Below are 26,793 nucleotides of genomic sequence, written 5' to 3'. Positions count from 1 at the left end.
AAATGTAAGAAATAGTAGCATGAATCACATAATCATGTGGTATTTTCAGGGAAGTTTGTTTCAGGGGTCCCTGCTGATCCGTTCACCCTGATCCCTACGGGTTGGTGCACTGGTTTGTTGAGTTGTATCATAACCAGAATGACTAAAATTATTGCCAGACTTGTGCTAGTGTGGCTGTTTGTGTTGGCCTGCAAAGATCTGCGAAGACCTCAAAGTGATTGCTGGGGAAAGGTTTGTGGTTTGAGTGTTGGTTTCATTTGCAGATTCCACTTAGCAGTCACACAAAAAGATGCGCAGAAGCATGACCCTGTGATGGGGGCTGCCCAAAGAGTGTGATTGTGCCAGCACTGCCTGTCCTAGGGGGCTGGCACCCAGCAGGCTGCTTTCCCCTTCCCCCTCTTAACCTCTCTTATGCCCTAAGTTTTAAGGTAGTATTGAATAGTTGTGTATAATCAGTGTTTTACTTGAACTACACTTTTTCTTATTAGAGTGGATAAAGGAACTGGAGGCCTGAAAGCCAGTCAGCTTTTCCCTCATCTAATCAAAGTATTAGATTACTAAAAATACAGCATCAGATTTTTTTGAACATCAGTGTTTCTTTCTCTTGTTTACCGCTGTTGTGATATCGTGGAGTTTCCAATACCAGTAATACAAGTAGATATGCTGTGTAATCAATAGAGATACCTTAGATTTTTTTAAACACAAAATTAGGGAAATTAAAACTCAACATTTGCATTACTGCAGCATCAAAATTATAATTTTAATAGTCCAAAGTCAGTGCAAAAAATGTTTCATATACCAAACAGCATCTAACCAATTTTTTTTATACTATTCTATGCTCAGTTATGACTACTCATGCAAATACTATTTTTTCAAAACCCTGGAAGGTTATATTATTCTTATCAGTGTTGGATGTCCAAATATTAACTTTGAAAATGTCAGGAGATACACACAGTGAATATGATTTAATGATACTGAGAAGCCATAACATATTTAATGCCTTATTTTGAAGGTTTAAATTTTAAGTTTGTCTTCATTAATGCCAGTTCTTATTTAATTGACACTGAGGTTTTTTTTAACAGCATTGCCAGCAGTTTTGCCAGTATTGTTGGCAAATGACAGTGTCATTTAATTTTAGAAAGTTTTTTACATACATTCTTTTACTTTTACTTGTCCTTTCTAGAAAGCTGTTTCCCTTGGAAAACAAAACAAAAATAGCCATACCAAACCAAAGAAATGGAATCATGCTAAGCCATTTTTGACATTTTGTAGAATCACTGGTACCACTAATAAACATATGAGGAAATTCTCCAATATTTTCCACACTAGCTGAAAGTTCATCAGTCTGTTTTCTTTTGATTCTACAACAGTAGGGAGATATGTACTGATTTTTACAATCAGTTCATTGTGCTTTGCAATCAGTTCGTGTTGAAGCCTTATCAGCACATTGAGAACTATTTCTCAAAATGGAGTTTAGGCTAGATTGTAGACTTTGTATTTTTTATTAAGGTAATCAGATGGTTTCCATAATGTGGACCGAGACTCACACATTTGATCCCACCTATAAAAAGGTTGTGGCTCCGTGGGGCTTTCTGTAGCTTGTGTTACTGCTGTGACTCTGCGAGACTTCATTTCCTGTTTTGATTTGAAGTCCCAGCTCTTATGACAAAGTGATGATGAGCTGTTCCTTAGGCAGTTGTTTGCTTTGTTCAGGGTAACATCTTTTAGGCTCAAAATTTTGTTGAAGCCACAAAAGTATCAAATGAGAAAATCTCAAGTGTTCAATTATATGTATGGTACCAGGGTATTTTATTATACAAAAGAACAAAAAAAAAAGAGCACCAAAAATCATAATGACAATTAGTTTCCCCAGCTGTGCAGCAGAATCAGGCATTTGTTAAGGCATTAGAGAGCAAGGGGACATAGACTGGTCAGTCAAAATATGCTGTTGATCAGTGTCCTTAGAACGTGCATTTTTACTACTGGATTCAGTCCCAGAATTATTTGGCTCTGTTTTGTATAACATAGAGAACTTCAGCTCCCTTGTCCTTGATATAATAGAGCCTTACAGCATCACAGTTTTGTCTGGTTAACCACTATAGAAAAGGAAGGTGCATATTTCATGAGTATCCAATTGTAGCAGATGTGGTGCAAATCAGTAAAATGCTGCCTGCAAATTAAGCCATCAGTACTCTTTCTTGTATACTACTGCTATTTTTTTTAAAAGTGCAAGAGGAGATGATGAAAATTAGTCCAATCTAGTCTGTAGTTCCTTGCAGCTAACTGGAGTTTTTCCAGTAGCTTCTACATTGTAGTGGGATGTAAGATGGGAGCCTAAAGAGAGGAAAAGGTAGGAAAAAGGAGGGTGCGGCAAGTATTGAACAACAACACAGACTGATATGAATACAAATTAGCTCAAAGTGAGACCTCGGTAGGATGTTAAAAGTGATGTAGTTGAACTCCATGAAAATTCACTATGTTTCAGTAAAGTTCTTTGAAAATCGTTCTGGCATAGAGTATATATTTTTAACACTTCACAGTGAGAGCAAAAGCAGAAGTGTACAGATTTTTAAATGGTTCTTCTATTAGGCAAATTAAAAGATTTTGCAGGGTCCTCAACTAATCACACATTTATTTATTTAAAATCTATTTAAAGCATTCCATTGTTCTCTATAAATATTCATGTTTGTTTTAATAAGTGCTTTACAGATTTATTTTAATTCCACCTAAACCTCTCCAGTGGCTAGAAATCTTCATATTCAGGTCCAGGTGTACAGACAAATCTGGAATGTATTTCTAAGATCCTGTAGCTATTAAGAGTATTATTAATGATAGCTATTTTTGTTGTTGTTTTTGATTGCCACAAGAGAACATAGAAGCTTGCAGCTGGGATTCTTTGAAGCAACATTCTATTCTTTAGGGAGCTGTTATTTCAATAAAAACAATGAAATCAGTTAGCATAGGTAATAAAATAATTATAGTAATTTATTTTGGCTACTAAGTGTTGAATCCCCTTAGCTAATCATCCACTTAAAGCTGTTACTCAAAGTGCCCTGGTTGCTTTTGCCTGAAACATCATGAATTCTTATTCACTGATAAATCCATTTTTAATAAATTCCTGCTGTGCTTTTCTACTAGTGTTGATCTGAACGCTATCAATAATGTAATGTATTGCTACGCAAAACTAGTAAAGGGTATTTCCCATTGTCCCATCAATAAGAACAGTCATTCCTTGACTTCTTTGACCTGGTTACAGCTGTACTTGAAGCTCACTTGCATGCAGTTAGAAAAACAAACAAGAGCAGAATTAGAGGAGAGTTTGTTCATGGGGTGTTCGGAAAACCCTGTGTGTGAGCTGGCTGGCTGTAGTTCCTTCCATCATGTGCATCCACAGAAGTGCCAATCTACCGGTACAGGAGGAGCACAGTCATTACTGCTCTGAAACTAGTATAAATTGTTCTCTTTGATTAATTTAACCTTCGTTTAATTTTACTTTGTTGTGGCTTCTAATAAGCCCTTTAAATGACCAAAGCCAAAACAAAGGTTAATTTCTGTCTTAACTCAGAAAATAGTGTTTGTTTCATTTAAGAGAACAACTCTGGGTCTTCCTTTCTTTTATAGAGCAAGAATCCAGGGAATCTGTGAAAAGTCTGATTCTAACTCCTCTTTACAGAATGACTGTATTTATTTACAAAGATTGGAGTTTGATCCTTGATAATGTTATTGCTAAAGTGCTACTGAATAAATTAATCATTATAGATTAACTGACAACAGTCAAACTCTGTCATCTTTAGAGAAAGCAACATTTTTTTGTGTTTTAATATCATTTCCCTTGAACTGACTAAACTACTTATTTCCTCTGGTACTTGGGAGTAGAGAGCTATTCAGTGAAAGCTTTGTATGACAGATGAACACACATATATATGGGGTATAGAATTAAGATACTATCAACTTGTCTATAAATACGTGATCTAAAGTCAACTGAAATCAGTAAAAAAACGTTCCAAAAACTTCAGGAGGCTTACAGTCAGATTTCATGGGCCATGTCCAGCAAGAGGTATAACCATGACTAAATTCCAGTGAGGTCCGCTCTTGCGTAAAGCAGTCACGTGCCTTTTCTCTAAGCCAGAGCCTTACAAGCATATGACAAAATGAAAAATCCCTCAGTGAAAACCTGTATGTCAGTAGCAGCAATCTATATGGAAGTTGGTACTGCAGTGGTAATTTTAGCAACTTTACTACTGTGTCTTACCTCTCAGGCCCCAAAAAGCAAGAGCTTCTAAAGCAGTGAATCTACTCAAGGAAGAAAGTTGAATTTTCAAGTAACTAGAAAACAGATTCCAGGATTCGGGCAATCCAGAGTGTGGTTTCTTAGATGTATGAGCTTCATGATGTTCATAAGGGTTTGGAGAGGTTGGCAACTTGCAGAAAAGTGCTTGGGATGGCAGTTGTTGGGTTTTTCTGATTGTTTGTATGTTTGTTTGTATTTTGCTTCATAGTACTTAATAGCAGTGACTATTTTTAGGCATTTTCACGGTTTGCTATTTCTGAGAAGTGCAGGGACAATCTTTTCTTCAAGAGTCCTTTGAAACTGAGAAGAAAACATTGGCTTGGGCTGAATATTTTAAGGAAAAAAACCCAGTTGTCCTCGTTAGGTATGTCAACTTTTGCACACCAATTAAATTTTAAATAATGCTCAACAGTTCAGCAAAATCTGTGATAGAATTGATACGTCATTGAAACCATTCTTTAGATCTCTGCTTTTAAATACTGACTGACTTAAAACTCGGGATGTTGGGAAGGGATTTTGATATCCGCATTTCTCTTTTTTTCAAGGGGTGTTTCTTGTTTTGTTTTTGAAGGGTTATAAATTAACATCTTTTGGGAATTTCAGTCAGGGAATGAACAGGAATGTAAACTCTACATTGCATCATTTTGTTCCTTTAGGAATCATACTTTACTCCCAGTGAAGTACCAAAAATTGCCATCTTTCATGAAAAGGATTAAACTAAACTATGCTTCATAAGACTTTGATGATTCCTATAGGATATAATGATGAGTGTTTTGATAAAAATGATATTTTTCAAGGAAAGTGTTTAAACTGTATTTGTTCTGTTTCTGCAAGGCTTTAATGAATGAAATATACTTGATTTTTTTTTTTTTTTTTCATTTCTGACTCTTAATACCTAATGTGGAGGTTTCTTTATCATGCTTCTAAATCTATTATTCACTTACACGTCTTGGTAGAGGCAATGTCGAAATCTCCTTTAACAAGAAAGTGAGGGATTGGTGAGGTGGCATGGTATTGCTCCCCATGAGTGAATTCTGCAATGCACAGTTTGAGATCTCCTATAACATAAAAAGCAAAATAAATACATTCTTCTGCTCAGGTTTGATAGCCCTTGTAAAGAACCTGGAATATTGTTCTTCCAGTCAAACTTACTCTTACTAATTGTATGTTTATAATTAATTTAATTTAAATAAGGAAGAGTTAAGATTTCTTGGAAATGTAAAAAACTCTTCCTGTAATTAGTCTGCTTCAAAAATGGACATTTAAAATCTAATCTGATAAATGCAAGTGTGATGAAATTAATGTTAGTGGCTTAACTGACTTCATTGGGAATAATAAAAAGTTAAATGCATATACAGTTAGATGTTCATGACTTTAAGATGTAATCTGGTTATTTTAATAGTTTAAGAATGCCTTTCATACTGTTGTTATTTAATTTGTAATATTGTTGGATAGAAAACTGCCATTTTGTATTTACGTTGGAGTAACAATACAACTGGCAAGAGAAAAGGTAATGATACGTTATGCCATGTTTTTCTTAAAGCCTCTGCTCTAGAGATCATTAGATTACTAAGCATCACAGCTTTCACGTGCATAAAGAAAAAAGCTTGAAAATGTACTAAAATATTTTATAGAGGGGAAATAAATAAGATTACAAGAAGTACTGTTTTAGAGGTTGCACTTTGTAAGGACAGTGTCAATGTTATGAAACATCTTGCTAATGGTTTTCGACTGCTTTTCTTCAGTATTTAATTCAACGTTTACTTTAGATCTCAGACCTTATTTTCTTTTATGATAAATGTTGGAAATGGGAAGGGAAGTAGTACAAGAAATACAAATTTGCAGGCCAGAGTGTGTGTTACTGTGGTGGTCAGGGATATCACTGTATAAAATCTTACAGTAAAAAAAAGCAGAACAAAGGCACTCTAAACTCATGGTTAAACAGTACAGTACCAACAGACTTTTTCAGTCACTATGAAGCTTTTCCTCTCTTAAAATGCAGCAAAATCTGTTCGCTTAGAAGCAAGAAAAAATTTCTGTAAGTGATGGATTTAACACACTGGATAACCTTTTCATTAGACAATTATGCGTTTCAGTCCATGGGATATGAAGTGTATATTTTTTGTAGTACGTTTTCAGATGTCAGCGACCTTATTTCATGGAATATAAGTCACACTGTGAATTTAAAGATCTGAAGAAAATCAATAGATGAGACATTGAAGACTTATATCAACTGAAAATATTTTTGGGGTTTTTTTTTCTCTCTCTCTCATTTAATCTTCTTGCTGAAAGCTCAACCCAAACATCAAAAAATCATTGAAAGACTTGGATAATAATTACTAGAGTCTTGGATTTTACTGTAAAGAGCTTTTGTATCCTAGCAGTATTTGAAGTCCTAATCCACTAGGTACAATACCTCTGGGTAAGACACTAGTAACGTAAGAGAGAGTTAATCCATTGAGCAATAAAAAGTATTGCTCTGCATCAATTTTGAAAATCTTTTCTTACCTTCACAATCAATAAAACCTAAATTGTACAGACACAATTAACATTAAACTAATTAGAGTAATTAACGTAATTACATTTATAATTACATATGCATGCATTTGGTGTTAATAGTAGAGGAGATACTTTCACAAACATACCTTTCACTAGCGCCTTAATCAAAGTTAAAGAGGTTACGCTATCCTTTAATATGCTTTGCTGCTATAATTCCTATATATGTGTTCAAAGCAATTACCTTGTTCCTGTCTATTTCTCACCTTTCTCACAGATTTGAAAGTTCAGGTTTGGACACTTGAAATTTTAAGAGCAAGCCTGGTTCTCAGAAGTGCGTGATTAGGAATTTAAACACACGTTTCTTGGAAAAAAAGTCTGGATCACCATATGCACTGATTATATGTAATCCAATGGGTTTAATCCTGAAAAAGACACCATTTATGAAGACTTTAGTGATTGTAGGGTGTCCTGGTTCGGCTGGGCTAGACTCCCAGCCCAGCCCTGCTAGGCAGGCCGTTGGCAGTCTGGAGTCAGCCAGGGCAGCTGACCTGAGTGAGCTACAGGGGCAGCCCAGACCGTCATGTCATGGTCGGTGTAAAGGGGGAAGGTGGGGTTCCTGCTGGGGTTCCTCCTGCTCCTGAGGACTGTGAGGGCCAGGCGTTCTGGGCTGGGTATAACTTTGTATACTTGGTTTGTGGTGTTGTTTCATTAAATCTGTCCTTGCTTCAGCCTTCAGATCTCCTCTCCTTTTTGCACTTCCCTTTCTCAACTGGGGAGGGGTCACTGGGCAATAGAATAACTGCTGTAGTTTAGCCCCTGGTATGAGCTAAACATAGGCGTAGGGATACAATTTTATATTCTTTTATTAAAGCTGCTTAGGATTTGCGAGCAGACAGAGCTTTGGAGTTCTCTGCTTAATTCTCTTGTATGCATGGATATAAACTATGAAAATCATTTTAATAGTGAAACATGAGAGGAAATGAAGAATACAACAAAGTGGAACCACAGCCCCAATAGAACTATCATAAATTTCAAGGACACTTATCCTGCCACTTAGTCAGAGTTAATGATCATTTAACCTTTTTGAATGAACAAAATACCAGCAAACCCAGCATTTCTCAATGCAATACAACTTCAAACAAAATCTTAAAAAACAAAATCAGTGCAGGTATGCAGAATAAATATTTATCAAATATTACTCATTCAGTTGGTTTCTACTAAGGAGCTAGGGATTGTTGGAAGGTCTCTGGAAGACATATGGAATTGTCTCAGATAAATAATCATATTTATCTGTGATGAAGCAGTTTATGTATGTTACTCTTAAAAAAAAATGTGTTTGTATAGTAACAACTCAGAAGTTTTTGATAATTTTCATCATTGTAACTTCTTATTTTATGTCTTTCTGTTAATTTCTATTTAAAAATAAAAATAAAAACCAGAACATCTTCAGTTTGCAGAAAGTCTGTTTCTGGAGATATGTTTGTGTTTCAATTAGCATATTTTTATGTTAGTTGGTTGATACTGTATTTCTTAAGTAGAATTGTGCACATAAATTAATGAGAATTCATCTTAAGGCTATGCTCAGCTTAATGATACATACAAAAATGATTATGCATTTGAAAAATTGCTGACAAGGTAATTAAAACCTTAAAACACACTAAAAAATCAACCGTAAGTCTCAGAATGAGTCGGCAAGCATTTTGGCTTTAAAATTTGTCTGTGCTTTCCTTCTAATGATGATTAGTTTTAAGAAACTATTCATATTTAACTTTGAGCCTTAATGCAGTATAGTAACAAATTCATTCATTTTATAATGCGTCATCCCGCTTTCAGGTACTTCAGACAATGCCTTAGAGGCTGGGTTTTTTTACTGATGAGAGGCCATTATAGGTACAGGGAAGTACTTATGCTGCAGAACAGGTCAGGGTGGGAAGGCCGGAGTAGGGCTTGGATCTCTTGTGCATCGTCACTATGCTATACTTCTCATGCAACATTTCCTGAATCTTATATGCTCAAGTTCCCACTTTTGCTTATTCAGTTGATCTAATAAAATCTGGATACTTTTCAGTATTGATTGGTGTAAGTGTGGCTTAACGACAGAATCATTACTTTTTTAATCTCAGAACTGCCACCCCTTACTGTTCTCAACTGATACTCAGTTTCTTTGATTAAGGACTGCCATTACTAATTGCTTTTAAATGTTGCTAGGATGGTTCTAGTTCAAAAAGTTCTTTAGCAAAATTTTATAGTTCTATGCTCTTAGTAATTCATGAAAACTTTATGTTCTGTGGCATGACCAAAGCCAGAAAAGAGAAGCTGATAGAAAATTCTAGAACAAAAGCTAGAACTTAAATGATAACTTTCAGAAAACAGTGGCTTAATGGCTTCCTGCACTGCATGTGAGCTGCGTCTTTATGTCCATTCAGTCTTTGCATTAAACTGATGCATGCCTGGTGGCAACCATAGCTGAGTTTGCCTACCTATCTCACATCTATTCATGCAGTACTGGAGGAAAGGTCAGATAAGGATAATATGTCAAAGGGGTATAATTAAGATTCAGAAAGATTAATACCTGTGGTATTTAGTGAAATTGCCTTCTAGTGGAATGCTCATCTATTACTTTGATATTTAACATTTCTGCTGTTAAAATGTTAGTGCTTGCAAAAGTACAAAATTGGCAGCAGACATTTCGTTTATATACTCTTTTTTTTATACCAGAAAAGAACCCTATAGGAGAAGGCATCAGGTTGGGGATTTTTTACCCAGAATTCTTATGTGTAAGTCTTTCAGTATTTCCACTATAAATTTCTATTTGTTAAGGTTAAGTTGTGTCAGTCAGTTTGAGAAGTGGTGTCAATTGGAGAGGGTGGGGGAGAACATACCCATAACAGTATCTGAGATATGTGGAATGGTCTGTAGTGAAATGAAAATGATAGATCTGTAGGATGAAGAGGAATAAATGTTACTTAATTCAACATGAAGAAAAAGGTCTTTTTAACATGATTCAGCACATACTCAATACATAATTGAAAGCAGATGAGTAGCCTCGCTGGAGTCTGTGTTCCTCCAACTATTCCAGCTACTATACGAACACTTAAAAGATGGCACACTTCCCAAAAAGTTCAATTAAGATGAGAAGACGAGTGCAAACTGACGCCCTAAAGTAGGTAAAGTTAAAATAGTAACTAGACAGGTATGAACATAATGAAGTCAACTTTTTTTTTCTCACTTCTCTCTTATGAACACTGCAAATACTGCTTTCTTATACACATTCCCTTCAAGTCTAAGAAAAGTATGCACAGTAAGCTACTGGAAATTATAGCAAAACAAATTTTAGTGAAAATCTACACTATTTTGCTGAATGCCTGTCCATTTTTTTTCCTTCAGTTTCTAAATTAAATGGAAATTTTGCTTTATTGGGAAATAGATCCTGCAAGAGATTTACATGAATCATCCTTCTAGCAATGGAGCTGATAATTGAGTGAGTCATAGGTAGAGAACTTCTAGATTTACTCAGTAAAACTTTTGCACGGCTTTGCCACAGGTATAACAAGTATGAAGATTTTGAGTACAGGCATAGGATCTTAAACTGCATTCAAAGCAAGGCGGTTCAGAGCTATCATTGACATCACCACTAGAGTAAATCATGTTAGAGTTTACAAGATGACACCCCAAAATTTCTGCAGTTCTGAAAAGGGTATAATTACTGTGAGTGTCACAGCACCACTTCATTGATTTAATTGTGGGGGCATTTTATTTACAAAATTACAAGTGTGTTTCATTAATGTAATTAACAGTGTGTGTCTGTCCATCTTGGCTTGGGCCTGACTCTGCTTCCAGCTGAGCACAGAAGGAGATTTGGAAGGTTCAGGATACTTCTGTTCTAAAAGAGCTTTCACTAGTTGACTTCCAAAGCTTTGGGAATGTCTTTGTACTCAATTATCAAGTAGGAAAATAATTTCTTTATCTGTTGGTAGAGTTTTAGTTCTTCTCTTATACTGGGAAGAAGCATTCAGCCTTCTGAAACTGAAATACAACTTTTTATTTATCTTCTGATTCTGAAAGGTTTGTAAAGGTGTGATAATTACCTCACATAATCACATCATAAGCCACATTTAGTAAACAGCTAAGATGGATGTAGACTAGACAAGGTGCTGTAGGAATTCAAAAGACAGTATCTCTAGGAATTATTAAACATGAATATGATTTAGCTTACTGGAGGTTTCGTTGTGTAAATCTGATGATTGAATGTTATGTGATAATAAGTTCTTTTTCTGATCATTGAAAACAGATGTGAAATCAGGAACCAAAACAATTACTCTGATGTCTTGTGAGACTGACAAAGCTAATAACTTTGTATTCACATAAAAGGCAAGGTTATCCCTCAGGCTATTTTGAGAAGAATGTATTGTTTGTTTTCAAGTGTGCTGTAAACACTCTGGGTCCAGAAATACAGGGGCAGATTTTCATGATTAAGTACATAGTCCTACTGAGTCTACTGAAATGATTTCTGTAATCTGCAAGCCTCCTCTACATGTCAGGAATTGAAATTTAACCTAAGAACTGCACTTACTATTACTGAGTATGGGGCTGTACTTTAAAAAGTAGAATATGTTTAGGGTTGCCTTCAGACCCACAGCTGCCACATTTGGAGGTGTCAACATTACTGAGCCGACATTTAATTGATGTGTCTCATGTAACGTTTCCCATTAAGCAACAGTATGTTGTTTTGTAACTACTAGACGTTGCTTTGTTTAGAATGCATGGTAATTACTTATTCATCTTGTATGGCTTACTGGAATAAAGTAACAGGAAGGGAATGAGTATTGCGGACTAAGAGAAGACTGAAAGGAGAGAGAGGGTAAGCTGAGAAATGGGAGAGACGGAAATTTCTTTGGAACAAATGCAGGTGTGCTGTTTGGTATTCTTGCAGCTGGATGTAGTAGAGTATTGTGACTACAGAGGCTTAAATGGACATCACAGCTGAGTGGGGTGAAGAAGTGGGAAAATATTGGGGGAAATGTGAGCTGAGGGATCAGCTATAGCTGGAAAGGGCCAAGGCAATTATTAGAGCTCAAAGTACATTTGAAGTGATGGGCGCTGAAGACACAGGAAAGTTTAAAGCATTTGAAGCCCTTCTTTCTGCCATTTATGACAGTGATTTTGGAACAGAAGGGAGATATGAGGATGGGGCTATAGCCTGGAAGCTGTTCTGGACTCTTGCTTTTCCCCCAGAGTAAAAAAAGCTGCCAGCCATGCCTTTTCTTTTCTGCAGCTGGCCAGAAAAAAAAAAAAAATGTTGGAGCTGAACCTTTCTGATTTAGGCTTAAGTAACACCTTGCTCCACTGGACTGACAAATGCATGTAGTAAAGCAAGTGATTAAACACCTTGTTAATTTTACTTTAATTGTCAGCATCTGATGGGAAAATATAAATGTTCAGTGTCATAAATAGCTCATTTTTAAAACTAAAATAGGCTGGACAGAACAATTGAAACAAAAAAGGTTTAAGATTCTTTCATTCAGTCTGTACTTAGGCAAAATTTCCAATGAAGTGGATAGTTCAATAAGGATTGAGAGAGACGTAAAAAAAGTCTTTATTTTAGCAAATCTGATCTCTCTGAAAAGTAGCTAAAATAGGAACTCAAACTGAGTTTTTAATTGCCAGATATTTGCCGAACAATAATAAATTCTGTAAGTACACCTTCTCAGATAGTGAATTTTTTTTACCTCTCCCTTTTAAGTGGAAACAAGAAATGGTAATACTGTCCTGTGCATCTTACCCATTTAGAATCACATATGGTTTACCTGCACATACCAAGGTTTTCTAAGTATACAGCAATTGCTCTCTGAATTACTTGAGGTTTCCCATTGTTGTATTATCTACTTAATTAACTAGTTGTGTCTCTTAACTTGTTATCAACTTTTTTTCTTTTTTTTTTGTGGCAACAAAGGCAATTGCATTGAAGACTTAAGAAGCATGCAGAGGATTTTTGACACTCATGAAGGCATGATTTGCCTTTGTAAACTGCAGGTATCAAAGCAGCTTTTCTATTCTGTTTGGACACACCATGTAGTAACAGGGGGATGAGAGGCAGCTGTGCTTCAGACCACATGAGGTAATTTGCAGACACATTTTAATTGCCTTTTAGAGAGCATGAAGGAGTTCCAAATAGTCTAATGAGTTCCAGCAAACACCTGTGAAATGCTTTTAGACCACCATGTAAAACAGAAATTAAGAAAGAAATAAAGCACGAATCTAGCACGTGTATTCTAATGGAGGTTAGAGAGGAAAAATACATTTTCTTAAGTACTCACCACGTTCTCCAAGACAAAAATGAGAACAACAAACCATGCTATATTTTCATACCAACAAAATGTTAGAGACAAATTTATGCAAATGGTCTTCATGGAGCAGTTAATATAGGAGCCTTAGGAGCAGAGGCTTATTTGAGGTTGCATTATAAATAGTTTCAATGTATAACTGTATTTTTAATCATCATGTTGTAACTCAGCAAAGTAATTATGGTCAGTCTTAACTTCAAGTGTATGAGAGACTGTACGCACTGAAATCAGGGGTGTTCTTAAGTGCTTTTACTCCCTTGGGGCTCAAAAATAACAGCAGAATCTCGGTGCAAAGATCCTGCAAATGATTTAACATTAGTTGTATTTATGCCTATGTAGTGTTCTGTATAAATGTATTATTGTTTGAATTGTGGGTTGCAAACATCTGATGATAGTGAATTTGGGTTTTATGTTTAATATTTAACAGTTGAAAGGAAATAGTACGTGAAATCCACAGTGAAGTTGATCCCTGAGGTGGAGGCTTTGGAGGCATGAGTGATTTACCCCTATTATGCTTCATCTCTATAAAATACAACTTATCAACCTTATCAAGAATGCCATGAGATTTTGAATGTACTAAGACAAGAACTTTTTCAAAGTAGATTGCTCAGAGAAAATGTTCAGAAATTTAGGAGAATTATTGCAAACCCACTACAATCGTAAGCCCTATAGAAGTTAGGCATCGTGGACATTGTTTTGTGGTGGCTTGTTTTGCAAAACCTGTACCAGGAGGATTTGCAGGAGGAAATATTTCTAAAATTTCTTTCTTTGGCCTTTAAAAAATGCCTGACAGTAGCTGCCTTTTTGCCTTCAATAAATCCAGCAAGTTGATGGAAGTTATATAAGTTGTACATTAAATATACAGTAGAAGAATATCAATTTGACAAGAAAAAGTGTATGTTTGACATTTTGCATTTCATCATTTGAACTTGCAAGACTGATTTGTGGCATGCAATAATGTTGTCTTAGGCCTCTTTGGAAATGTTATAGTTCTCAAGCGATGAGAACGCTGAATGCTTGGCTTTATAGAGAAAGGCAGGAAAGTTTGCCGTTTGAATGACATGAATGAAATGACAGTTCATCTCTAGAAAAGACATTGTGCTGTGAGGCTGCTGTATCATTACTTCCTTAGCAATGAAAAATTCCATTAAAAATCTTCTCTATCGCACGCTTTATCGTAACATATATTCTTCCTGACTGGCAAGGACAAAACTGTTTAGGGTATATGAGTTGAAGAAAAGACTTTGTATGTACGATGCATGCTGTAGTAGTAGAAGAGGTACTAAACTGAGGGAGAAATGTAGAATGTCCATTCGTCTCTTCTGATTAATCCTTCAGGATTAAGAATGTCCTCTTTTTTTTTTTTTTTTTTTGTTTCCAGATGATGTTAAGACATGAGTAGGACATAAATTAATCCATTTTTCGTTTCTGACACAATAGAGACAGGCTTGAAAAAAAAAACATTTCCCTATCATGTACAAATTATGCAATGTCTTAGATCTGTTGTTTGGGGTTTTTTTTGGTTGTTTTTTTTTTTTTTTTTCTGTAACTATGTAAGTTTTCTCCTGTTGTGCAAGGACTGCAGGGATACCCCTGCAGGAAGCAACAAGGTAGGATTGAAGTGGCATTATGACAGTCAGCATGTTACAGAATTGGCAGCACAGCATAAATAGCTGCCAAACAAAGTCTCAGGGTGATCCGAAAGTCTCGGGATGGCAGGGCAGCATGTGGTGACATGAGGGCTGAATTAAGGATGTTACCCCTTAACTACTGAGCAGTCACTCTCATTATAATTACTATTAAACTGCAACAAACGCTGAAATACTGGAAATAATCCCTTATGAAACCATAGAAACTGAAGGTGAGCCTCAACACATCAGGTATCAGTACTTCCAATAAAACTTAGAAGAGCCTATCAAAAGCATGTATTTCTTTCAGAAGTAAAATGTCATATCCTCTTTTGCGTGTAAAAAGGCCTCTAAATATAATAATGTGCAATGGTTTTTATTTTTATTGACTGTTGGAGATGATCAAAAGTGTAGGAGCCCTGTGTTCATACAAAGGTATTTAAGAACAAGAAGTTTTTGAAGTATAATCACCTCAAAGAATTTTCATGGAAAATAAAATTTAAAATGCTCTTTTATTGACAACTCAATGTTTTATACTGAGTAATTGTTTTGTGAAATTTTGAAAGAGAATAATTAATCCAAACCACTTAATTCCGTTTAATTTCAGTATTAAAACACCTTATATTGCTTGTATCATTTTAATATTTTTTCATTTGTTAATTATTTAATATTATGTATCCTATTTTTTATTATAATACTTCAAGTTATTTCTGCTCAGCATTTGATAAAGTTGATTTAAACCTAATTTTTTTAAGATGTTTGCAAAAATACTGTCAATGATTTAATCATGAAATCCACACTGAGCTCTACAGAAGTTGCAAATAATAGAATGGCATAGTAATAAAGATCTGCCCAAGAACGTGGTGAGTCCTTTAAGTTCAGGCTTTGTAACGTATGTTCCAGGTACTTTAGAAACAGTAAACATTGCTAGAAACAATATTAGCCGGGGTTAAAATTTTTATACTCATTCTATCCACACCTGCCTCAGTTTTGTTTTCGTTTCATTTTTATCTACTTATTTTGTCTGTTCTTTTTTCCTCTCCTTCCTTCCTTCTCTGTGCTTTGAAAAGATTCTAATGTACAAAGAGTGTTCTCTCTGTTCTTGGTTAAGAATTGAGGAACAGTTAAGAAAGATCCTCTCTTTCATCCATATATTTCCTTTGTTTACACCCTCTTCCTTCTCTGGCCTGTCTGAACATCTTTCACCACTATTCCTCTAGATTTTGTAAAGGAACAGAGCACGTTTTGCTCCAACCATATCTCGGTATCTTCAAGAATTTTTACCCTCTTGCTCTTATATGCTTTGCTCTGTGCAAACATTAAAGATCAATGAAACCATCATTCAAAATTTCATTATAACATTATTCTAATTTGAGAAATAAAGAAACCCTAGTTTCCGGCATAAGGAATCTGAAGCAGGGTGAGATTCAATTTCGATTTTAAAATTGCTATCACTTTGATATAGCCCATAGAAGACATTTTTAGTATGACTTCTAAAAATATTTAAAGCTTACTCATCCTACTGATTTGTGTTAGAGGTGTGCCTAATTATCAACTCAGAATTACACTTTCACTTGTCATCTCCCACAATCAAAACATGTTTTTGAAGAACTGGTCTGAAAGAACAGTGAATAAAAACTGTTCCCTGTGGAAGATAAATGTCTTCTGATAGGTTTTATCTTCATTATGCACTTCTGGATGACTCTTGAAGAGAGAATTGTGTCTTGCTTGCACACCACCTCATGAAGACAAGGGGTCTGGCTCCAGGGTAATCATGAGATTCTCCAGAAACTCAGATCTACAGGTTTCATAGGGAGGTGGGAAATCTGTAGGGATAAGGTGGTTAACTTTTGATTTCAAAGATGACCCTTACCACTTGGAAGGTGCTTGAGATAGGCAGTTTTGTGAGATAGTGTCTGTTTGATTGAAGTTAATTATTTAAATAAATACACATTTTTCTTTCATAGTATCTTTTAGAAATGAGTGATTTCTCATCATAAATATCCTGCATTACCAAACACTATTCAAAAAACATTACCTCCCCTTGATAATGGTATTGCCTTTTCCAGGATAGCCTGAGTAGTTCCTTGCAACCTGAATGTGCTGGAATACTGGGGAAAGCTTTACTTTGTTCTGTGTTTGCCAGCAAATCCTCTTTGTGTGTGGTGACTTTTGATATATTTTTTAGGCTCACCGTGCTCAATGCTTGGACAGTCATAAAGAGATTTAAGGGCTTTTTGTTTAAAAATGGTTTGCTATCTCCTAGTCATGTTTGTGAATAACAATAGGAAGTTTATTTTGAAATTTAAGCTTTCCTTTAGTTTTTTCTCTGAAATTAGAGTAGAATCATTGTCAAGATTTGATTATGGAGAGAAATAGCCTTACTCGAGAATGGTGTTAAACAATAGTGGTAAGTATTTTGATATGCAAAAAGGCTAAATTTCGTAGTACATTAAATATAAACACAGATTTTGCTTGTTCTCATGTTGCAGGTGACTTTTTGGGCTATACTATAAAAAAAACAACCTACAACAAAACCAAAACAACTTACAGTGTTTCCATAATGACACCAAGGATATGTTGAGTGTCTTAGTTAATTTGGTGTATGAATCTCGTTTACATTACTGACTACTCTGTAACAGAAAGAAGTTGACACTGGTGGCTCTCTAGAATCTGGGGACACTGAAATTCAGTCTGGAAAAAAGTCCAAGCAGATACACATTTGATAGGTATCCAGGCTTTTCACAGTTAAGCACTGAAGAATTGCTGTCTTATATTAGAAGCCTGATTTATTAAACCCCTCTCTGTTCCTGCTAAGTGGCAGGTGTATCTGTTCTGCTTCTCAGGACTTGTGAAAAGTAGAGATAGTTTGGAAGGAGGGAAAGGGAATACTTTTCTATTAAAAGAGGAGCTGAAAAAAGGAAAATTCACCATTCAGATAGCCCAGTAAGGCCTTAAGTAAGGAAAGTAATCAATGACCAAGCAAAAAAGCTTCAAGATGTTATGTACTTATTTACCAAAATGTGTATCAATAAAGGATTTGTAGCAGGAGGGTCTTAAGAATATTCATCGCTTAGTGGGATGTAGAAAGTAGGAAAATAGATGGAAAAAACATAATGAAAAGTAATAGCCTGTTTTTATTCTGGGTACTAACCTATATATTCTGTACTGAAGGGTGTACAAGACCGGGGTAGTGGGGGGGAGGAAAGAGGTGTTAAACCATGTAATTATTAGTGAAGTTTAGGTTGTTCTAGACACAGCATACTCTATATATGCATCTTTAAATAGGATAGAAATACTCGGTATGTAACAGTGCATAGTTCCAGATTGTTGCAACACAGTCCAGAGGTTTGTATGCCTCCAAAGAGAGTACAGGAAAAAGCATCAAAATTATATCATTCTTTACAAGTTGTTTGTTAGGGATGAAATTGCGGTAAACTGAGAAAAATCTGCATTACTTGTTATGAACATGTCTGGCTTTTCCATTTGCTTCTTTATTGTGGTCCGCCTGTTACAGAGTTGCCCAAAAAGAAATCTTAAAGGAATGTAGTAGAGAAGAGAAAAAAAGTATTTGCCCTGCTTTGTTAAGGCATATTCTCAGTTTGGCTTCCCTCCAGCTGGAATGGATTATTCTTTCCAGGGTTAAAGCGTTGCATCAAAGAAGATCCCTTGTCCATAGTAAAGATAGGGGAACTGGATGAGCAGCTTAAATGACTGCCCAGGGTGTCAGTGAAAAGCTGACAGTTTGGCAAAGGCTTGTAGAGGGAGAAAGGAAGCCATCTGCTTCTCTTTACCAGGGATGAAACAAACCGGTGTAGGTGATAACCATGTTTGCTGGCCTTTGCCCATTCATACCTTTTGTCTCCTTAGTTTATATTTTTGAATAATGAGCAAATAATGCTTTTCCCTGAAGATCATGTCACTGCAGACTTGTTGCAGACTCCTGGGAGGAAATCCTCATGGATGCCAAACCCCAACTGGAACTTGTTTGTCACAGACACCGTAGGGAAGTTCCTCTCGATGCCAAAAACCCAACTGAGACACTGTCATTAACATGACTGGGAACCAGACAGGTGTGTTCCTGCATTGCAGAGTGCTTGGATTGCACAGACCTCTGCTGAGCACGGTACGTGAAGCCAAGTGTCTGACGCTAAAATGGAACCAGAGAGAGGTGTGGTTTAGAGAGAAGCTGCTGTTATACAGTCAGTCTAAATTAGGAAAAAGACAGAAATATGAATTAGTAATCATTTGTCATCTTTAGTAAAGAGTTCAATCATCTGACTGGTTTTTAAGAGTAACACATTTTTATGTAAACAGCCACATCTATCACAAACTTACGTAATGTTTATAACATTTTAGGATGTGAAACCTTTCCCTCTATGTGTTTTTTTGAAAACATACTGTCATTCGGAAGAACAAAGTAAATGTTACTAAATGCTTTTAATGAGAGCAGAGTAAATGTAGAGCAAATGCTTAAAGATGTTTCACATTTTTGTCACAAGGACTGCTTTTTACCTTTGCATGAAATGTTAAAGCTGTAGTACAAGTACAGCTGAACCACGGAGCAAGGTGAATTTTATTTTAATCAAAATAGAAAATTTGAGCTTTCTAAATTACACAGGTAATATGGTAAAAGGTTTGTGAAAATAGGTCACTGTAGTGTTTGAACTGGAGTCAGACCTCCACTTCTGGCCTTCCATCCTCAGACTTTTGGAATGTGTCACCAAGAATTCACAAATAATTAAGCCAAACCAAAATACAGTCTTACATTGTCCACAACGTGAGCCTTGTGCTCGTATGGTCTTTATTTCTATGAAATAAGCTGTCCACATATAGTCTTCTACCCACCATTGATTACCTAATTACACAATCACTCCATCAGTAAATCAGCACAACATCTGTGACCCTACATGTCACTGCAGAGGCCCCCTCTGATTCCCCAGGAGCTTTGCTGAGGCGGTTCTGCTGACATAATATATTCATTATCCATTAGATCTGGCACACGCTCTGCAGTGCTCAATTACAATACAATCGAGCGGAGGGCCTGGTGTCAGCCAATGTAATGACTTTCTGATTATCTGTCTTTAAATGATGAATGAAATGAAAATGTACTATTCAAACCACATGTAAGATTGCTAAAGATGCTAAATGAAATTTTTACATATACGCTTTATGGAAAGAGCAATGAGGTTAGAGGGTAAGGGTTTGCCTCACATTGAAAAATAAAAAGGTAGAAATCTTTCCTTAAACCACTGTAAAACCATCTGGTGGAACTATGCTGCCTTCAAAGTTGTGCTCTTGTGCCCATGAATTTTCTGACCATCTCAGATGTTTTCAGTCACCCAATAATTCATTGGAAGGATTTAAATTTCAGTTATTTTTTCAATAAATTTCATCTTTTCCTTTTTTTTTTCCCAGAGACTTAATTGCTTGAGTTAACTTTGCGTGTAATAACATTGCTCCCAGACTGAAGTTGATTATAATAGAGAGCTGTAATAATGAGTTGCTGCCAACACTTTTTTTTATTAATTTTATGAATTACAGGGGGAAAAAAAGCTCTACATGTTTTCACTTTAAAATACGTTTCTATGTGGAACTCTCTATTTTATAGCTTATTGTTAAAGAGTTGTTTGAGAGCAACAGTTGTAGTCTCCATTTTAACTTCAGATAAGAAGATAAAAGATGTTTCTGTTGTGCAGTACCAATCTGTAAAACCTTAGATAATGAATGTAGATCACTGCCAGATGTAGTTTCTTACATCATTTCTTAAAATCACGACTTTAAACAGCATGTAACCAAGTCTCAAACAGTAGACTATTATCTCATAGAGTAAACACACATATCAGTATGGGGAGTAATATTTTAACTGAACAGCATCCTTCTAAATAGACTAAAACAAAATGAGAGATTTCAGTATATGCCAGGGTTATAAATAGATGGGAGATTCATAAGCATTCTGCTGTTCAAATAATTATGAAGCAGATGTTTGATGGTACAGTCATTTCTGTCTCTGTTTACATCTTCAGTTATTTTAGTTATAATTGAAAATCCCATAAAGCCACGTGTTGGAGCACCCTTTGAATCTTACTTAAATTATAGCTTCCTATTTTACACCCCTAAGTTGAATATTTCAAGCTTTTGAGTGGTGTGCAGCTTTTCTCGGAAATGTAGCTGTACCTTTTCAACCACACTGTGACCAATTGCAGGGCTAATTTTTTGCCAAAATACCATAATGGAACTTAAGACTTTTACAATGTGTTCGGTTATGTTTGTCAGCATCCTGATATCTCCATTCTAGTACTACTTTTAGTACGAAATTGTTTTGATCTGACACACACTGTGGACCAATAAATTTTGTTGCTTGTAAACCTTGTGTGCATATTCCGAGTATACATTACATGAGTAATAAATACAGTTGCAATACAGAAGTCTATGCTGAATGAAAATGAAGAAAGGCAGTGGTAGCTCTCTGGAGTTTGTAAATATGTCCAGTTCAGTTATAAAACTTGATGCTGCACAGCAGCTAAAGTAAATTGTGTGTTTTAAAAATATTCTCGTATTTGGGGAGCTTGAGGAATGGATTCAAAAGAACTGTGGATGCCTTACTGGTGCTTCACGATTTATGACAAATTTATGATTAACCATTAAATGGAAATGAATCTGCGTTGAAAGTGTCATCTTTAACTGAAAAACTAACCAAAGTTTTTATTGCACTCAGGTATGTATTTGGGATTGGGTGAGCCCTTTCTAGAAGCAGGAGCATTAAAAAGATTTGTAGCCCCTTAAGAACTTTGGAAACTTCTATATTCCCCAGGCCCCAGGATCTCATTTTGAACAGATATTTAATAATAAGCTTTCTGATCAAAACCAGAGAAATATGCCGACATAACATGAGATATGAGATTCTGTCAACAGAGGGATGTTCTGCTCTTACAAATACATTAGTTTAATCTAAACCAAGGGGCGAAGTTGCTCTGTGCTGGTCTCAGGAATCCAGATGGATTGTACAACCTCATGAAAGGAAATTATGGAATCTATTAAGTAACAGGAGACCTGCTGTTGAAATAATTTTAGCAATTACTGGTTTTCGTACTATTCTAATCATCATCATAGGACCATTCTGTGCTGCTTTTATTTTCACTTAAAAAAAATCAAGGACTGATTTTTTTAGAAGTCAGTAAATTCTTTCAGTTGAATTATTTTGTCAGATGGCAAAAGAAATATCTGTGTGCGAACATTTACTTTGAATGATAAAGACATTTCCATCAAATTTAGTTACAGTATGATCCCATCCCCCACTCTAAAAAAATAAAATTAAAAATTCCCATCATTTAATATTTTCACTTGGCTGTAGAACCCAAAACATATGAAAAGTTGAAATGTCTGACCAGTAATTCTTGTTTTCTTCGTTTAATTTTCTCCACTCGTTCCTCATTGGGAATAATCCTTAGCAGCTCTGAAGATTTGTAGTATCAGGTAACAAAGCTGGGATAATGCAGCAGAGCGCAAACCCTAGGCTGTTCCTTAAATAGAGGAGAGAGATGACCTCTAGAAGAATAATGCAATTTAGCGCTGCTCCACTGGATTTACTCCTGTTTGTGCTTGTTAGCGTTAGAAGGCAAAAACCCAGACAGCAAGGAGAAAAAGGAAGTGTGAGGAAAGTCAAATAAGGTTAAATGCTTGGAAACACTGTAGTAATTTTATGACTCTCATATTAGATTAGACATTATGCAAGTTTATAAATTAATTGGCATAAATACAAATACTAAAATAATTATAATTTTATATTGAACTCTAAATACAGTATCTTACTGTTTCTTCTGTAAATCAGGTGCTGATCTTCTGTGAAATAACTTTAGAGAATGTCATGAACATATAGTATTCGTTAGTATTTTAATGTTACAAAATTAGAATACATGTGAGAATTTTGGCATTCCAACCGATTTCTTTCCTCACTTTTCCTTTCTTTCTTCCTTTCTGTTTCTCACTAGAGCTTCTCCTCACTGGGAGAAGGTGCTCTCCCAGGATACCAACCCCCCTGATGCACACTCTCTGTGCCAATGTTAAGCCACCGATGCTTTTGATAGGTAAATACCGTGGAGTGGAATTATGAAATTTAGTGCAGCTGTGAATTTCCCCGTAACCCCCAAGGGGTTAGGCTACTGTCGGGAATTAATGGACTACAGCTTGAAGCAGTACTTTTCTGCCCTCCAGGTCCTGACACTATACCCGCAAAAGAGCTCAAGATGTCGCCTTTGTTTTAAAGGCAGGCATCTAATGCCTGAATTTATCCTAGCCTGGGATACAACTCCCCTTGGGCTTTGAATTACCTCAAGTGATTTACAGCTCCTGCTGAAAGGCTCCATTATATTCCCAGCCTTTGTTAGCAGCTTAGGCTGAATGATTTAACATGGTGGTTATCGGAGGTTATTGTGTTGTCTGGATAACGCGAGCAGCTTCCTGCTTGTGTTTCCCACTCATACAGTTTTCTCAACCTTTTATATGCAGGGCATATAAACTTAGCTTTCTGGGAAGAAAAAAAAAAAAAAAAAAAAAAAAGAAAACCATTGTCGCAACAAGTAGAAATTAAACTAATCTTTCAGTTGTTATCTCCCTCCATTTCGTTTAATCATGCACATGGGGAAATGCACTGCATGCTTGTATTTTTATCACCTCATGACCACCTTCTAACATCGTCTGACACGCGATGCTGTGCAGACAGGCTGAGAAGCACAGTCTTCAAGGACAGCCTGGAAAGCTTAAGACATCTGCTTGCCATGATATCAACTACAGCTGCTCAAAATACTTGCGTCTAAAACGTGTTTTTAGTCTACTGCGAGTCCTTGGAACACATACTCACCCAGTTCAGTGGTATTAGATGTCATCTGCTAGCCCTATTATTCTTCTTGCTAGTGATACATGAATATTTATGCAAGTAAAAGGTAGAACTCTAAGGCCTTCCCCTGGTCTTAGAATAGTGATGTGCACATTGCTGACCTATGTGTGGGGGTGTATTTTAGGTGCCCAGAAAAATGTGTAGGTGCTTACGAAAGGAGTTGTAAGTTTCTGCTGAAATATATACTGGTAATGTTGGGAAACAAACAGACTTTTAATTACAAAACTTATATTGCTACTAATTGGAAATAAATTTTCAAGTCTCTTAGTAAAAATCACATTTTAATCTCAAGCCTTTTAAAATACTGATCATAATCTCAATACTCAACAGCTGGAAGGCCAATTTTTTGCAAGCTATGTGTGGGGATTTTGTGTGCGTGCATTGTTAATAGCTGTTCTCAGCAATCAGCACATCGCAAAGCCAGGTTTAAAACACTGTGCTTGTGAGTCTAACCTTTCCTCTCATTTTCATGTTTGATCACTGGTTTGCGTCAGAGAAATGACAAAGACAAGTGGGCCAAATGAAGTCTTCTGGTTTCAGTTATAATCTTTAAGTAACAATGCCTTACAATTTGATAAATACAGAAAGCACAATCTGTCTCAGTAGCTTACAAAATAAGAGTTGGCTCTCTGTTTTCAAAATAGCAGAGATTCCATCCTTTCTCACTTGGTTGTCAGGCTTTGATTGACAATGATTTTCCTACAGTTTTCCCCTGCTTCAAAATATCATGGGAAGGATATTATGCATTCCCAACCTGTCAGCTTTGGCTGCCTTACAGAGTGTTCAATTACGCTCTAATCGAATAGCTGCCCAATGTAGGCCACATAATGACTTCCTGATTATCTGACTTTAAATGATAAATGAAATGAATATGTAACATTCTTTTCAAATACAGGATAGTCACTGAGCCAAATGAAAACTGATTTTGTGCCCTTTTGTCCAAAAAAAATTATATTTTATTGTAATTCCATTCAACATTTGTTCTGTTGCTTGTTTTGCCTTCATTAAGATAAACATGGAATGAGTTATCTAGGAGAACATTAGTCTTTGTTTTTGTTTTCAAAAAGATGCTGAAGATGTTAAACAGTGTTTAGATTGTTCTCCTTCCTCTCTTTACATTGACTTGTTATAAAAAGGAAGGTCAGATTTATATGATCAGTTCCTACTGGGAATATTTCAATACATGCCGGCACTGCAACAAGTCTGTTTCGAGTAATGTATTATACAGACAACATTAAGGCCTGAATAAATTATTTAGTGGCGATAGCACTAGATGTTTTTCATTTCCAGTCTGTGGTATTAGGACTAAGCAACCAATAAGGCATTTGAAATCAGATAAACCTCTACCACCTCACTGGGGTAGCATACATTTATTATGCCAAAGTCAGAGCAGCATCTCATAATGATCTTTCAAAGTCTTGTTGAGGAGATTCTCCAACCTCTGTACCCAACAGCCTATGACAGGCATTTTTACGAAGCACTTCTGCTTAATTTTAGGTATGATTGCTTGTGCCGAAGTGATTTGTGAAAAGTTGCCGTGCTCTAAAGACTTAAAATAAAGTAGCTCCTGATTTTTTGACATGCTAGCCTGGTATTTGTGGCTTCTAAACCACTAGGAATATCATGTGATGTAATAGATAAAAAGAATTACTTGTGGTGAAGTTGAGCTCATTTTGAACTTTGTTGATTGGCTAAAGCACTGACCGTCCAGGACCAGCTCCCAGATGAAAGATGTACTTTGACCCCATTGTGAGCAATCCATCCCTGAACTCAGTTAGCTCCGGAACTACATTCTTTCCGATTTTCAGCCTAATGTGAAGATACAATAGCCGTGTAAAATTCTGCATCTCGTCTGCAGCGGAACTGTCTTTCCAGTATATTCTTTTTGCCATTATTGTTCTTATTAGGCAGATCATGGCTGGGACTAGGATCTCAAGGCCCACTTAATTATTTCTTGAAAATGCTCTAGTGATTGAACTGTTCGAGAGAAACATCCCGTCCTCATAAGGCAGCATTTTGGGAATGACCCCCTCCCCTCTTTCATGAAAGAAATTGATGAAAATCATGTAATGGGCAGATTGATGATGATCCAGTCATGACTGATCTATGTTAAGACACATTGTGTCCCTGTATGTCAGACCAGGTGACAGAGGATGTCTGCACACACACACACCCTGGCCCCTGTTTCAATTCCAGGTGCCAAGCATGAAAAACCACCTTGACCTGATAGGCAGATCACTTCTGCAAACCAGCAGGTCTGCTTTTGAAATCTCTCCTATATGTATATGTTGTCACCCCAAGAATTGTCACTCAAAGCTTGCATTTCAGCAGGTAGTGGATGCATTTTGTATGCTTTCAAATATTGCAACATAGATTTTGCACTATGTATGTATCACAAGAGGAGCTCTGACTTGAGGAGGAATGTGTTCTGGGAGGGAAGAGGTCAGTGACCATTTCTACAGTGCTTTTGAGAGTAGGTTAGGGTGTAGTGAACCAGAAGAATCTGGTCAGCAGACAGAAGAGCACTAAGAGGCATTTCAGAAAGCAGGCAGAGAGTCTATGGATGTTGGCAACAACTTCATTAAGTCAACAGTGTACCAAAAAGAGATGATAGCTCAGCTCAGCTTAAGATGAAGTAGCAAAAGTGCCTTCCTGTGTGCTGCAGCCCTGTCAGAGTGTGCTTAAAGTTAATGCAGCTTTAGACTCAGCTGTATTCCCGTTCTTTTTACCCATTTGTTCTCCCTATCTTGCTTCTAGTGGCTGGTAATATGTTTTACCAAATTTGAGAACTGAATTACCTAAAGAAAACTTATTTAAGGTTTGACAACTTGTGGTGGTTCAGTAGATTGTGATTCAGGAACTCAAAACTCTTGTAATTTTTTCTCCTGTGTTACAGAGTGACTTGAAAGGAAATAAAATTATTTTTTTAGGTATTAAATAACATGTATTTTGAAATTAAATAAAAAAATTCCTGGATTTTGGAAAGACCTGGTGTTTCTAGTTAAACTTCTTGGGGCTACATTATAACAGTCTTTCTAACTACTATCTCACAGTTGGAACAGACAACAGAAGCAAAACTAAGGGTACCTGAGCTCTTACACAGTTGAAGTACATTCAGTTGCCTCAGTTCTCTTG

Source organism: Leptosomus discolor, chromosome 10, assembly GCF_034619465.1.
Source record: "Leptosomus discolor isolate bLepDis1 chromosome 10, bLepDis1.hap2, whole genome shotgun sequence".
In the NCBI taxonomy this organism is placed as follows: Eukaryota; Metazoa; Chordata; class Aves; order Leptosomiformes; family Leptosomidae; genus Leptosomus; species Leptosomus discolor.
The sequence above is the reverse complement of the archived record's forward strand: the minus strand, read 5'-3'. Positions refer to the sequence as shown.